Genomic DNA, 16,168 nt, shown 5'->3' on the forward strand with positions numbered 1-16,168 from the left:
GTTCTAGTGGGAGGTGTCCCTGCCTTTGGCAGGGGGGTGGAACGGGAGGATCTTTGAGGTCCCTTCCAACCTAAACCATTCTATTCTATTCCATTCCATTATATTACATCACATCACATCATTCTATTATTTCTATTCCATTCCATTTTATTCCATTCTATTCTATTCCATTTCATTCCATTCTATTCCATTCCATTTCATGCTATTCCATTTCTATTCTATTGCATTGTATTATATTCCATTCCATTCCATCCATTCTATTCTGTGGCCTCTTCTCCCAGGCACCAGCAATAGAACAAGGGAACACAGTCTCAAGCTGTGCCAGGGTAGGTATAGGCTGGATATTAGGAAGAAGTTCTTCACAGAGAGAGTGATTGGCATTGGAATGGGCTGCCCAGGGAGGTGGTGGAGGCACCATCCTTGGAGGGTCTTCAAGAAAAGACTGGATGAGGCACTTAGTGCCATGGTCTGGTTGATTGGCCAGGGCTGGGTGCTAGGTTGGACTGGATGAGCTTGGAGCTCTCTTCCAACCTGCTTGATTCTATGATTCTCTTCTATTCCATTCCATTCCATCCTATTTTATTCCATACATCCAGCCTAAATATACTCTGCTCCAGTTTCAAACCTCTTATTGCCTCTTATTTGACTAGAATCTTATGGAAGTGAATTCTACAGGTTAATTATGCAACATATTACATTAAATATACATGCACACATATCTAGAGGGACAGGTAGGTAGATACACATATGTGTATATTAATACCTAAGCACTTAAGTTTGATCCTCTCACCCCCCCATGTCCCACCCCCTCCTCTCCTCCCCCCCCATGTCCCACCCCCTCCTCTCTTCTCCTCCCCCCCATGTCCCACCCCCTCCTCTCCCCCACCCCCTCCTCTCCTCCCCCCCCATGTCCCACCCCCTCCTCTCTTCTCCTCCCCCCCATGTCCCACCCCCTCCTCTCTTCTCCTCCCCCCCATGTCCCACCCCCTCCTCTCCCCCACCCCATCCTCCCCTCCCCCCATGTCCCACCCTCTCCTCTCTTCCCCTCCCCCCATGTCCCACCCCCTCCTCTCCTCCCCCCCCATGTCCCACCCCCTCCTCTCCTCCCCCCCCATGTCCCACCCCCTCCTCTCCTCCCCCCCCATGTCCCACCCCCTCCTCTCCTCCCCCCCATGTCCCACCCCCTCCTCTCCTCCCCCCCCCATGTCCCACCCCCTCCTCTCCTCCCCCCCCATGTCCCACCCCCTCCTCTCCTCCCTCCCCCCATGTCCCACCCCCTCCTCTCCTCCCCCCCATGTCCCACCCCCTCCTCCCCTCCCCCCCCCATGTCCCACCCCCTCCTCTCCTCCCTCCCCCCATGTCCCACCCCCTCCTCTCCTCCCTCCCCCCATGTCCCACCCCCTCCTCTCCTCCCTCCCCCCATGTCCCACCCCCTCCTCTCCTCCCCCCCCCATGTCCCACCCCCTCCTCTCCTCCCTCCCCCCATGTCCCACCCCCTCCTCTCCTCCCCCCCCATGTCCCACCCCCTCCTCTCCTCCCTCCCCCCATGTCCCACCCCCTCCTCTCCTCCCCCCCCCATGTCCCACCCCCTCCTCTCCTCCCCCCCCCATGTCCCACCCCCTCCTCTCCTCCCCCCCCATGTCCCACCCCCTCCTCTCCTCCCCCCCCCATGTCCCACCCCCTCCTCTCCTCCCCCCCCATGTCCCACCCCCTCCTCTCCTCCCCCCCCCATGTCCCACCCCCTCCTCTCCTCCCCCCCCCCATGTCCCACCCCCTCCTCTCCTCCCCCCCCATGTCCCACCCCCTCCTCTCCTCCCCCCCATGTCCCACCCCCTCCTCTCCTCCCCCCCCATGTCCCACCCCCTCCTCTCCTCCCCCCCCCATGTCCCACCCCCTCCTCTCCTCCCCCCCCCATGTCCCACCCCCTCCTCTCCTCCCCCCCCATGTCCCACCCCCTCCTCTCCTCCCCCCCCCATGTCCCACCCCCTCCTCTCCTCCCCCCCCATGTCCCACCCCCTCCTCTCCTCCCCCCCCATGTCCCACCCCCTCCTCTCCTCCCCCCCCATGTCCTACCCCCTCCTCTCCTCCTCCCCCCCCCATGTCCTACCCCCTCCTCTCCTCCCCCCCCCATGTCCTACCCCCTCCTCTCCTCCCCCCCCATGTCCTACCCCCTCCTCTCCTCCCCCCCCCATGTCCTACCCCCTCCTCTCCTCCCCCCCCATGTCCTACCCCCTCCTCTCCTCCCCCCCTCATGTCCTACCCCCTCCTCTCCTCCCCCCCCCATGTCCTACCCCCTCCTCTCCTCCCCCCCCCCATGTCCTACCCCCTCCTCTCCTCCCCCCCCCCATGTCCTACCCCCTCCTCTCCTCCCCCCCCCATGTCCCACCCCCTCCTCTCCCCCCCCCCATGTCCCACCCCCTCCTCTCTTCCCCCCCCCATGTCCCACCCCCTCCTCTCTTCCCCCCCCCATGTCCCACCCCCTCCTCTCCTCCCCCCCCCATGTCCCACCCCCTCCTCTCCCCCCCCCCATGTCCCACCCCCTCCTCTCCCCCCCCCCATGTCCCACCCCCTCCTCTCTTCCCCCCCCCATGTCCCACCCCCTCCTCTCTTCCCCCCCCATGTCCCACCCCCTCCTCTCTTCCCCCCCCCATGTCCCACCCCCTCCTCTCTTCCCCCCCCCATGTCCCACTCCCTCCTCTCTTCCCCCCCCCATGTCCCACCCCCTCCTCTCTTCCCCCCCCCATGTCCCACCCCCTCCTCTCTCCCCCCCCCATGTCCCACCCCCTCCTCTCTCCCCCCCCCCATGTCCCACCCCCTCCTCTCTCCCCCCCCCCATGTCCCACCCCCTCCTCTCTCCCCCCCCCCCATGTCCCACCCCCTCCTCTCTCCCCCCCCCCATGTCCCACTCCCTCCTCTCTCCCCCCCCCCCATGTCCCACCCCCTCCTCTCTTTCCCCCCCCCATGTCCCACCCCCTCCTCTCTTTCCCCCCCCCTCTCTCCCACCCCCTCCTCTCTTTCCCCCCCCCCTCTCTCCCACCCCCTCCTCTCTTTCCCCCCCCCATGTCCCACCCCCTCCTCTCTTTCCCCCCCCCATGTCCCACCCCCTCCTCTCTCCCCCCCCCCAATAACGAGGTCCACACCAGGAGCCAGAGAGCAAAGGGCACAGCAGCCACAGCGACGCCGCAGTCACTCTCAGCGCTGCTGCCAGGCTGCACCAAGAGGAAGGGAGATGCTGGCCCCGAGCAGCTGCCAGGACTCCAGAGAGGAGCAGCTCCAAGCCAGGGAGCATCTCCTCAGCTCCTGCACTCACTGCAGCCTGCTCTTAGGTGGCCAAACCCAATCACCACAGAGCAGCTGCTGCAGCTCCAAGCAGAGCTGCAAATCATTTTGGCTCTGACAAAAGGAGCCTGAAAAGCAAAGAAAGCCTCTGGGGGCCTGGGGAAATGGCTGCACTGCCAGCAGCACAGCCAGGAGAGCTTCTCTGCTGCACACACAGGCCTCTGAGACACTGTGCCCAGCTCCAGGACCTCCCTGCAGGCAGCAATCAGCTCTGCCCTGAGCCTCCTCTGCTGCAGGCTGCACCCCCCCAGCTCCCTCAGCCTCTCCTCGCAGGGCTCTGCTCCAGGACCCTCCCTTGTCCTGCTGGACAGTTCAAGTGCTCAGACAGAAGATAACTCAGTGGCTTCAGCACCTTCTGCAGCAGAGCAGGAGGTTACAGCCAGCACCAGGCCACAGGGGTGCAAGAGCCTGAAAAACAAGAGAGGAGCAGGGCAGGAGGCAGAAAAGCAAACCTGGGTCATGGGGGAGCAGCAGAGCTGCAGGCACAGGTTCAGCACAGCCTGGGGAGGAGGGAGAGAAATCCCAAGCAGAGAAAAGGGCAAGAGTGGCTTAGAGAAAGGCAAAACCACCCCACAGAGGGGACAGCCAAAACACCCCCCCACAGAGGGGACAGCCAAAACACCCCCCCACAGAGGGGACAGCCAAAACACCCCCCCCACAGAGGGGACAGCCAAAACACCCCCCCCACAGAGGGGACAGCCAAAACACCCCCCCACAGAGGGGACAGCCAAAAACACCCCCCCACAGAGGGGACAGCCAAAATCCCACCCCACAGAGGGGACAGCCAAAACACCCACCCCACAGAGGGGACAGCCAAAACACCACCCCACAGAGGGGACAGCCAAAACACCCCCCCACAGAGGGGACACCCAAAACACCCCCCCCCACAGAGGGGACAGCCAAAACACTCCCCCACAGAGGGGACACCCAAAACACCACCCCACAGAGGGGACACCCAAAACACCCCCCCACAGAGGGGACAGCCAAAACACCCCCCCCACAGAGGAAACAGCAAAATACCACCCCAAGGGGATCAGCCAAAGGCTTCTGCCCATCCTGGGGCAGCTTAAAAAGGGGAGTGGGCAGGGCTGGCAAAGTGGCCCCAGCTGGGCTGGGAGGAGACTCCAACAGAGCCCAGGTGCTGTGGGGTTAGGGGGAGAGGGGGAACATGGTGCACGTGGGCTGGAGAAGGAGAGGTGATGGTGACAGGAGGGATGTGCAGAGGACAATGCTGGGGGTGTGTCTGGCACGGTGACATCTGCCAGATGTGGAGCTGCATTTCACACCAGTGCCCATGGGCAATGCCCACTGTGCAAGCACTCACACGGGGGCTGCTTTCCCCTCCCCCCTCTTTGCCTTGCCCTAACCTATGCCCACACAGCACTCAGGCACTCAGTCTGCAGATCCCAAGGGAAGATCAGGCTGGAGAAGCTATTCCAGAGGTTCTGTGGGACACTGAGGAGAGGGCACTGGGGAGAGCTGGGACTGATTTTACAGCTGCCTGCCTGGAAAACATCCTCTGAAGAGTGAAGGACTGGAACAAGGGGACACAGCCCCAAGCTGTGCAGCCAGGGCAGGTCTAGGCTGGATGTGATGGGGAAGCTGTTGGCAGAGAGAGTGATTGGCACTGGAATGGGCTGCCCAGGGAGGTGGTGGAGTGGCTGTGGCTGGAGGTGTTCTTGCCAAGCCTGGCTGGGGCACTGAGTGCCATGGTCTGGTTGACTGGACAGGGCTGGGTGCTAGGTTGGCCGGTCTGAGCTTGGAGATCTCCTCTAACCTGCCTGATTCCATGATTCTAAGGAGATCTCCCATGTCCCACCCTAGCTGGAAAGCTTCTCCCATGTGCCAGGCTGGTTGGATGCTCTCTCCATGAGGTTTTGGGGTTCGATTGGTTTTGTTTCCCACCTGGCTGTTAGCCAAAGCTCTCCCTGCCCAGACCTGGTGGCGTTTGTTTCCCTTTAACTCCTCCTGCCCCCACCCCCGCAGCACCTGAGGCCAATTGCAGTCTCCTCCCCCCCCGGGTGTGGCCACTTTGCCCTCCCTGCTCCCTGCCCCATATAAGCAGAGCAGGAGGAGCCCAGCCCCAAGCTGGGCCCATTGCGGGCCAAGGGATCCTCCGCCGGCATCCCAGGTGAGTGCGCACGGGCGAGCACCGGGGTGTGGTGGAGGGTTTCAAAGGCCGGGGGGCCTCGCTGGCCCCCCGGCTAGCTAGGGCCACCTTAGGGCTAGGCTGCTGACATCCACCTTTAGCTCACGGGTGATAAGTTTCTGCTTGTTGTGATTGAGGCTGAGCTTTGTCTGGGAGTTTGCAGCCTCGAAGGTTTTGCTTTAGGTTCTGCGGTGGATGCAGACATGGAGCAGGAGCAGAACTGGAGCTGGGAACGGAGCAGGAGCCTCGAAAGTTTTGTTCTAGGTTCTGCGGTGGATGCAGACATGGAGCAGGAGCAGAACTGGAGCTGGGAACGGAGCAGGAGCCTCGAAAGTTTTGTTCTAGGTTCTGCGGTGGATGCAGACATGGAGCAGGAGCAGAACTGGAGCTGGGAACCGACCAGGAGCAGCAGCTGGGAATGGAACTGGTAACGGAGCAGAAGCGGTAAGGTAGAGTGGGGAGGAGGAGGAAAGCAGCAGAGGCTGCCCGGGGGCAGGGGCAGAGCGGCGGCAGGAGGGCAGAGGCTGCCCGGGGGCAGGGGCAGAGGCTGCCCGGGGGCAGAGCGGCGGCAGGAGGGCAGAGGCTGCCCGGGGGCAGGGGCAGAGCGGCGGCAGGAGGGCAGAGGCTGCCCGGGGGCAGGGGCAGAGCGGCGGCAGGAGGGCAGAGGCTGCCCGGGGGCAGGGGCAGAGCGGCGGCAGGAGGGCAGAGGCTGCCCGGGGGCAGGGGCAGAGCGGCGGCAGGAGGGCAGAGGCTGCCCGGGGGCAGGGGCAGAGCGGCGGCAGGACGGCAGAGGCTGCCCGGGGGCAGGGGCAGAGCGGCGGCAGGACGGCAGAGGCTGCCCGGGGGCAGGGGCAGAGCGGCGGCAGGACGGCAGAGGCTGCCCGGGGCAGGCAGCAGGGGTTTGTCTGCTCGCTCTAACAGGAGGTTTGTGTTTTGCAGGGCTGGCTGGAGGAGCACAGGGGCCGGAGCTGCATTCAGCTGCCCGGGGGCAGGCAGCGCTGCCAGGACCCTGGCGCACACCCGCACAGGCTGTGCCGTGCCCCGGCAGGAGCTTTTGCAGCAGCTGCTCTCCGCTGCGGGTTCAGTGTCCTGCTGCAAGGAGGCTCTGCCTGCAGCTCAGAGCTGCCTTGCACCGTCTCAAGGGGCTCTCCAGGAAGGAGTCCCTCAGCCTGCTCTCAGCTCTCCTTCAGCTGCTGAAACGTAGCTCGAAGGTCTCCCTGGAGCCTTCTCCTCTCCAGGCTGAGCAGCCACAGCTCTCTCAGGCTGCCTTCACAGCAGAGCTTCTCCCACCCTCTGCTCATGTTTGTGGCCTGCTCTGGAAGCCCTCCAGCAGCTCCCTGGCTCCCTTGTGTTGGGGGTGCCCCAGAGCTGGCCACAGCAGTCCAGGCTGAGCTCTCCCCAAAGCAGAGGGGCAGATGGTTCACAAGCACAGACCCCACAGGCTGCCCAACGACCTTCCCACACTGCAGCTACAGGTTTCAGTCAGATCCTTTTAGTCTCAAAGCTGAGAGATTTGAGGGCTAAGGCACCAGCAGCACTGTGCTTCAAGCCAGAGAAACACCAAATAAAAGGAGACCTCTCTTAATTGCAGTTTAATTGCCCAAGCCAAGCACTAAGACAAGGAACATGCAGATGAATTGGGTGACTTGCAGAGCCTAAACAGCTTTATGAGGCTCCTCCAACACAGTGCCCAGTTACAGACTGCTTCCCTGTGGAAGCATTTTCACTTCCAGTGTTCTCCAAGCACCTGATTTTTCACACAGACCCTTTCCCCTGTGGCCCCAAAGGTCTTCATTAGTTAAAGGAAGATTTTCTTTGCTTTCCAGTAAGAACAATAAGAGAAATGCTTTGGTCTAAAAAATCCTTGAAGCTTTCCTCTTGGTTTGTTGAAATGAGCTGTAATGAATGCCAAGTTTCTGGCCAGGTGAGCTGAGTTCAAGGCAAGTGTTGATGAACACAGCCAAAGGACAAAGCCTGCTCACACAATGTGCCTTCCAAAGCAGAGGGAAGCCTCAGGTTAAGAAATGCTGGCAGCACTCAGGCAGAAAGCAACCTGAGTGTGAGGCATCTCCTGGTGCTAGGATGGGCTGGATGAGCTTGGAAGTCTCTTCCAATCTCCTTCATTCTATGATTCATACAACTGTCAGGGCTCAAGGATCATCAATCCCTCTGCCACAGGCAGGTACACCTCACACTACATCAGGTCCAGTTGTGAAACCAGTACCAGATTGAATGCCACAGACTTTTAAAGCCAGGACTTTGACCACAACTGTGTGCTTGAATCATGCTCAGCTCATCCACAAAGCTTTCATACCATAAGTCCACTTTGGAAAGTGATGGCTCAGGGACTTTATACATTGCTATGAGTGAAAGGTTTCCCTCTTGTCCTACCTACCTCATCAGTCACCAGCACCAGGAGGAAACTTCATTTTCTTTTCTTGTCACATCAGAAGCTCTGCACCACTGTATTGCACTGAGCTTCTGCCTGGTGAACATGACCATGTGCAAATGCACAGGCCAAAGACAGCATTGCTACTGACCAGCCAGAGCCTGAACACACAACAAGCCTCACTCCAGCAGAGAGTCACAGAACCAGAGAGTCATAGAATCACAGAGTCATAGATTCATAGAGTCACAGAACCATAGAATCACAGAGTCACAGAACCATAGAATCACAGAGTCATAGAATCATGGAATTATAGAGTCATAGAATCATGGAATTATAGAGTCATAGAATCACAGTGTCACAGAATCACAGTGTCACAGAATCACAGAGTCGTGGAATTATAGAGTCATAGAATCACACTCATAGAACCATAGAATCACAGAGTCATGGAATTATAGAATCACAGAGTCAAGGAATCACAGAGTCATAGAATCACAGTGTCATAGAACCATAGAATCACAGAGTCATAGAACCATAGAATCACAGAGTCATGGAATTATAGAGTCATAGAATCACAGAGTCATAGATTCATAGAGTCACAGTCATAGAATCACAGTGTCATAGAATCAGTGTCATAGAGTCATAGAATCACAGAGTCATGGGATTATAGAGTCATAGAATCATAGAGTCATAGAATCACAGAGTCATGGAATTATAGAGTCATAGAATCACAGTAATAGAACCATAGAATCACAGAGTCATAGAATCACAGTAATAGAACCATAGAATCACAGAGTCATAGAGTTACAGAGTCATAGAAAGCCTGGATGGGGCACTTAGTGCCATGGTTTCATTGATTGGATAGAGCTGGCTGTTGGGTTGGACTGGATGAGCATGGAGGTCTCTACCAACCTGCTTGATTCTTTGATTTTATGACTTTACTTCCCCCAATAATTTGCCTCCAAGTAGAACAGTACAAAACCTTCCAGTTCCATAAAGCTTTATCTTTCTCTTTTTCTAGTAGAAAGAAAAAAAAACCCAACTTTTTGTTTTCTTTGTCTTTTTTCTTTTCTGTTAACTTTATCTGACTTCCATAATGTGTTTTCCACTTTGGATTCCATTTGTTGCCAGCTGGCAGAGGCAGTGGAAACTCAAAGGCTGCTCTTCATGCTTGTGTTAGGATGATTTCTCAAGCTGCTGCTTCCCTTTATATTCCCCTGCTTCAGAACACAACTCTGCATCAAAGGGTAGAAGGTGCAACAGCACCTGGCATGATTCCTGGCACCTTGGCAAAGGGTGCCTGTGCCTGCAGAAGCTTCAATCTGAGCACAGCAGAGGACCAGTCTGTTTGCTGGTGTGAAAGGTCAGAGAAGACTTCATCTCTGCTCACCAGCAGGGGCCTCTGCTTCATGCAGCTATCTTGCTCAGGATGCTTCTTGCTCTTGGTTTGCTCTGGAACTACTTTTAGACTATTTGAAATTAATTTAATTTATGAAGCTTGAGGCTCACTATTTAAAACAAAGAAGTTGTATAAAGCAGCTTTTTCTTGTGCTAAATACATTGCAGATCAGAGGCTCACAGGATGTTCAGGCTTGGAAGGGGCTCCACAGATCATCGAGTCCAAGCCCCCTGCCAGAGCAGGACCAGAGAATCTAGCGCAGGTCGCACAGGAATGCATCCAGATGGGTCTTGAAAGTCTCCAGAGAAGAAGACTCCACAATCTCTCTGGGCAGCCTGTTCCAGTGCTCTGGGGCCCTTACAGGAAAGAAATTCTTCCTCATGTTGAGGTGGAACTTCCTGTGCTGTAGTTTATACCCATTCCCCCTTGTCCTATCTCAGGGCACAACTGAGAAGAGTTTGTCCCCTGTCTCTTGACCCTTGGCTCTCAGATATTGATAAATCTTGCTTAGATCCCTTCTAAGTCTTCTCTTCACCAGACCAAAAAGCCCCAGGTCCGTCAGGCTCTCCTCATAGGGCAGTGCTCCAGTCTGTTCATCATCTCTGTAGCCCTCAGGAGGAAGTTGTTGGCAGAGAGAGTGATTGGCATTGGAATGGGCTGCCCAGGGAGGTGGTGGAGCTGCTGTGCCTGAAGGTGTTCAATTCAAGCCTGGATGAGGCACTTAGTGTCATGGTTCGGTTGATTGGCCAGGGCTGGGTGCTAGGTTGGATTGGATGATCTTGGAGGTCTCTTCCAACCTGCTTGGTTGTATGATTCTCTGTTCCACAGCAGCAATATCACTGCAAAGGTTTCCAGTTGTATAATAAAAAGGCCCCAGTAAGTGCAAAGGCAAAAGAATTAATACAGATCACACAAATAATTCCTTAGGTATATATATAACCTTATTTTCTAATTAAAAAGCTTTCTACTTCTGCTGCTGAAGCATGGAATTACTCTAATGAATGCAATGCTCAGAAGCATGTCTAATTAGCATGATTCAAGAATAATTTGTTACATAAGCCAAAACTTCACAGCTTTTCACACTGAGGTCAGATCTTTTTTCGTGTGGTGCAATTTTTGGCATGAAAGGAAACTACTAAAAGTCACAGCATCCATTTTTTTAACTCTTCCCTTTTCATTTGATAAACCTTTACAAGGTAAAATGGTAAACAAAAAGCTGATTTCATTTTAGCAGCCTAGATGATGTTTAGGTGAGCCCTGAAGGGTGAATCTCTGACCACAACAGAACCCAAAGTGTAAAATTCACTGTTAGGGCTGGAATTGACTAAAGACCTATCTTGAGGCTAACAGCAAAGCTGAGTTTTCAGTGTGGCAGTCCCCCCTCAGTAATTCCTAAGCATGTACATTAGCATTCCATCACCTTATCCTCTCTCCCAATCAAGCTCAGTCTTTCCAGCTGGCTAGGAGAAAAGGAAAGTGCATACCTGCAGGTAACAGAAAGATCTTTGATCCCATTCTGTGCTTCTGTCCTCCACAACCTCCTTGAAGGTGTTCAAGGCCAGGCTGGATGAGTCCTTGAGCAACCTGCTCTAGTGAGAGGTGTCTCTGCCTATGGTGGGGGTTTGGAGCTGGCTGATTCTTGAGGTCCCTTCCAACCTTGACCATTCTATGATTCTATATAAGTTATAACTCTCCCTAATGTATTACAATAATTGCATAATGTGTAAAATCTAGATATTATATAGAGTATTTTATATTACATTATATACAATATAATGATTATAAATATATGTGTATCTATATTGATAGATGTATGTCATTATCTATCTATCTATATATACATGCATGTATTTATGTGTTTATATCTATTTTAGGACCTGAAAGGGACTATCTAAGACCAAAATGTTTCCCCCCACTCTCACTGCCAGCTTCTCTTTTTTGGCCAAGAGACATAAGGAGATGTAGCTGAAGGCTGTGACCACAGCTTGACTTGCACACAGCTGATGCAAGGAAATTATTTGTCAGCTTTAGGCATCAAAGGAAAACTGAGTAGGAGCCTGAAGAATATTCTGAGCTGGAACAGACCCAAGAGGATCACTGAGTCCAACTCCTGACTCCAAGGAGGGCAAGCTAGAAATTAAACCATATGTTTGGAGCCTTGTCCAGCCACTTGAATGCTGATAGGTTTGGGGCCATTATCAGTTCCCTGAGGAGTTTGTTGCAGTGTTTGATTCTGCTCTCAGTAAAGACTTTACTCCTAATATCCAGTCTGAAGTTCCTTGATGCAGCTTTCAGCCATTCCCTTATATCCTGCTACCAGATTTCAGAGAGAAGAGATCAGCACTTCCCTTTCTGCTCCCTATCATGAGGAAGCTGTAGACAGAACTGAGGTTACTCCTCAGTCTTTTAATCTGTGCTCTTAGAGAATTTACTCTCCTCAGCCACTCCTCCTGAATCTTACCCTCTGCCCTTCCCCTCTTTTGCCCACTTTTGGACATAGTCTAACATTTTCATACCCTGCTAATGTGGTGGAGCCCAGCACTACAGAGAGTACTCGAGGTGGGACTGGATGCAAAAGCAAACTTGATGAAGGATCTGAAAGGAAAAAAGCAAAGAAGGTTTCCACTCAGTATTAAATGTGCTCAATCAGTTCACATTTCTCTCATATGATAGTTGAACATCTTTGTTTCCAAGCCTTAGGAGGAGACATTGCTTTCAGCTTTCTTTTGGTGAGTGCTTGCCCTGCTTTGTAGGTTTGCCATTTCTCAGTTGTCTCTTTCAGGTCTGCACTCTCACAAATACATCAACTTTACAAACTTCCTTAGGAGGAACCTGTCATGGTAGGCTTGGTAGCCTGATAGAGGTTTATAGATGACTGGCTCCCCCAGGCATCTTTTGCAGCTCTCCCTCCTTCTGTTTTGGGGAGAAGCAACAGCTGGGAAGAGGACAGAGAACCTGGAGACATTGAGTCTCAGGACTCTGATCTGCCCAGACTTGGTTACATCCTGTGCTAAACCTAGGCAGGAGGTTCAGCTGCATATAAAACTGCTCTCTGCCTTCTTTGCCACCCCTGGACAGGAGGTTCAGTTGCATATAAAACTGATCTCTGTCTTCTTTGCCACCCCTGGACAGGAGGTTCAGTTGCATATAAAACTGCTCTCTGTCTTCTTTGCCACCCCTGGACAGGAGGTTCAGTTGCATATAAAACTGATCTCTGTCTTCTTTGCCACCCCTGGACAGGAGGTTCAGTTGCATATAAAACTGCTCTCTGCCTCCTTTGCCACCCCTGGACAGGAGGTTCAGCTGCATATAAAACTGCTCTCTGCCTTCTTTGCCACCCCTGGACAGGAGGTTCAGTTGCATATAAAACTGCTCTCTGCCTTCTTTGCCACCTCTGGACAGGAGGTTCAGCTGCATATAAAACTGCTCTCTGCCTTCTTTGCCACCTCTGGACAGGAGGTTCAGCTGCATATAAAACTGCTCTCTGCCTTCTTTGCCACCCCTGGACAGGAGGTTCAGCTGCATATAAAACTGCTCTCTGCCTCCTTTGCCACCCCTGGACAGGAGGCTTGGTGTGTATTAAAGTATTGTCTATCTTCTTTTCCCCCCCTAGACAGGAGGTTCAGCTGTGTATTAAAATACTCTCTATCTTCTCTGCCTGCCCTAGACAGGAGGTTCAGTTGCATACAAAACTACTCTCTGCCTTCTTTGCCACCCCTAGACAGGAGGTTTGGGTGTGTATTAAAGTACTCTCTATCTACTTTTCCCCCCTAGACAGGAGGTTCAGCTGTGTATTAAAATGCTCTCTATCTTCTCTGCCTGCCCTAGACAGGAGTCCAGCTGCTTCCTGGAGCAGCAGATCAGAACCTGCAGCTCATAGAAAAGATTCATTTAAAATCCTCACCTTGCCTCGTGCTTGTGAAAGTCAATTCTGTGACAAACAGGGAGTTCCAGCCTGACCTTACCCATCAATGTGTCAGCAAATATTGTTCCTGTGTCTAGCAAATGGCCAAGGGAAGGCTGGAGCCAATGCCTTTAATTTTTAATTGGGATAAATGTTATGTGTCCAGCAAGAACAAACTCAAGCTGCAGGCACTTAAGGAAAAATAGATGAAGGAATGGACTAAAACAGTGGGAGGGAGTGGGGGGAGGGAAAGCAGACACAAAGACAGAGCTGGTTGTAGCTCTACTCTGATAGCAAGGCAGCTTGAGAAGCACTGGTGGGGGTTTCTAACACCTCCACCTTCCCTTCAGGAAAAGCAAACACAGTAACGCAGCATCACCGCGGGCACTGCCCGCGAACAGCAGGGAGACCTCTTGCACAGGGCTGATGGTTTTACAGGGGCCCTCCACTTGGATGAGATCTTTTTCATTCCCTCCCTGTAGGTGAGAATTGTAAGTTGTGAAATCCTGCATCTCAGCAGGTTTGCTCTGTCTCTAATGAGCTAGAAGGGAAAACCCTGTCAGGATTGATCTTCCTCCAGCAGCAGATCTCAAGATGAGACCAATACGATGCTCTGCGTGGCAGCTTGCCCTTAGGATGTGAGGCATCTTGCATTGTCTCTTCACTTGGCTTTTCTCCCTGGCAGATTCATTCTCTGCCTCACTTTGTAGCAAAGTAAACCATAAAATAATAAAACGAGACAAACAAACAAACAAACAAGTGCAAACATGAGAACCTTTCAGGCATTCAGATGTTTTTAGGGGTGAATTGTTAGTTGTCCTTTTTTTTTTCCCTTCATCTTTTGCTGTCTTATCTATTATGTGGACACACAATCACAGCAGGAATTTGAGTCAAATGAGGAAATCAGCATCAGTCAAGGTTGGAAGGGACCACAAGGAGCAGCCAGTTCCAACCCCCCTGCCATGCCCAGGGACACCCTACCCTAGAGCAGGCTGCACACAGCCTCAGCCAGCCTGGCCTCAAACACCTCCAGCCATGGGGCCTCAACCACCTCCCTGGGCAACCCCTTCCAGCCTCTCACCACTCTCCTGCTCAGCAACTTCCTCCTCACCTCCAGCCTCACTCTCCCCACCTCCAGCTTTGCTCCATTTTCCTAATGTCCATTCTGAACTTGCAGCTCCAGGCTACCAGAGCTATCTTGTAGAGATATACTCCTTGTCATCTAATTTATTTCTTACTGAGTGACTGAGAACCATAGAATTATAGAATCCTAGAATCACAGAATCCTAGAATCATAGAATCAGTCAGAGTTGGAAGGGACCACAAGGATCAGCCAGTTCCAACCCCCCTGCCATGGCCAGGGACACCTTATTTGTCCAAAAGTCATGCAGAAAAGGTTATGTGCATCAGACCTGCCAACTTGTGTAAACCTGTGAAGTCCAAAGGTTTTGTCCTTATCTTGGATGAATTGAGTTTGAATCAGTGCTGGGTCCAGTCCCGTTCAACATCTTCATCAATGACACTGAGGAGGGCACAGACAGACAGAGTCTGCTTAGCGAGTTTGCTGATGGCACCAAAGTGAGAGGCTTGGCTGATGGAGCTGCAGGCTGTGCAGCCATCCAGCAAGGCCTGGACAGACAGAGCTGGGCACAGAGGAACCAAATGAGGTTCAGCAAGGACAAGTGCAGAGTCCTGCACCTGGGGAGGGATAATAAACTGCAGCAGTCCAGGCTGAGAGGTGACTGATGGAGAACATCCCTGTGGAGAGGGACCTGGGAGTGCTGGGGGAGAACAAGTTAGCCATGGGACAAGGATGATGAGGGGACTGGAGCACTGCCTGATGAGGAGAGGCTGAGGAACCTGGGACTTTTTACTCTGGAGAACATTCTCTGACTCTATGCTAAGGTCACTTTGGAGCCTTCTCCTCTCCAGACTGAACAGCCCCTACTCCCTCAGTCTGCCCTCCTAGCAGAGCAGCTCCAGCCCTCTGATCATCTTTATTTCCCTTCTCTGGACACCTTCCAGCACATCTATAATGCTCTTGTCACAGGGGCTCCAGAAAAGGTAATTGCTTTTCTTCTCAGAGTTTACTTACAGTTAAAGATGAAAAATCAAACTAAAATCTGAAGTCAGGGGTGCAGATCACAGCTGCTCCACAGTTAGGAACTGTGCAAACCCATATCTAAGCAATGACAAAATACTTCTGCTTTAGTCCAGTGGCCTCTTACCTTATTAAGCAGCAAAATGTGCAACTGAAGGAGTATTGGAGTTGAAAATTTTGCCTTAATAAGCAGGCAAAAGCAGGTGGAAGGCATGCACCTGCCCCAGCTGCACTGGCTAAAAAGGAACCCGAAGTGAGGTTAGCACTCTCAGATGGTGACAGCAGTGTGTGTGTTTGCACAGACAGAGGACAATAAAACATGACACAAATGCCAGCCAGAGTATTCTACAGGCTTGATGCATACAAAAGGAGGAAGTTCTTTGCAGGGAGTGATTTGCCAGGCAGCCAGCTCCAGAACAAGGGGACACAGACTCAAGCTGTGCCAGGGCAGGTCTAGGCTGGATGTGATGAGGAAGTTGCTGGCAGAGAGAGTGATTGGCATTGGAATGGGCTGCCCAGGGAGGTGGTGGAGTGGCCATGGCTGGAGGTGTTCTTGCCAAGCCTGGCTGGGGCACTTAGTGCCATGGTCTGGTTGGTTGGGCAGGGCTGGGTGCTAGGCTGGGCTGGGTGAGCTTGGAGATCTCCTCTAACCTGCCTGATTCCATGATTCTAAGGAGATCTCCCATGTCCCACCCTAGCTGGAAAGCTTCTCCCATGTGCCAGGCTGGTTGGATGCTCTCTCCAGGAGGTTTTGGGGTTCGATTGGTTTTGTTTCCCACCTGGCTGTTAGCCAAAGCTCTCCCTGCCCAGACCTGGTGGCGTTTGTTTGCCTTTAACTCCTCCTGCCCCCACCCCCGCAGCACCTGAGGCCAATTGCAGTCTCCTCCCCC

General features: G+C 53.5%; 1 long non-coding RNA gene across 1 annotated transcript; it reads left to right on the forward strand.

Annotated features, from left to right (window-relative positions):
- Positions 1-5,391: 5,391 nt before the first annotated feature.
- LOC135178903 (uncharacterized) lies at positions 5,392-7,545 on the forward strand. Its single transcript, XR_010303782.1, has 3 exons — positions 5,392-5,470; positions 5,672-5,932; positions 6,428-7,545. It is a non-coding gene; the product is annotated as an uncharacterized LOC135178903 (long non-coding RNA).
- Positions 7,546-16,168: the final 8,623 nt, after the last annotated feature.

The sequence above is a fragment of the Pogoniulus pusillus genome, chromosome 10 (assembly GCF_015220805.1).
Source record: "Pogoniulus pusillus isolate bPogPus1 chromosome 10, bPogPus1.pri, whole genome shotgun sequence".
Taxonomy (NCBI): domain Eukaryota; kingdom Metazoa; phylum Chordata; class Aves; order Piciformes; family Lybiidae; genus Pogoniulus; species Pogoniulus pusillus.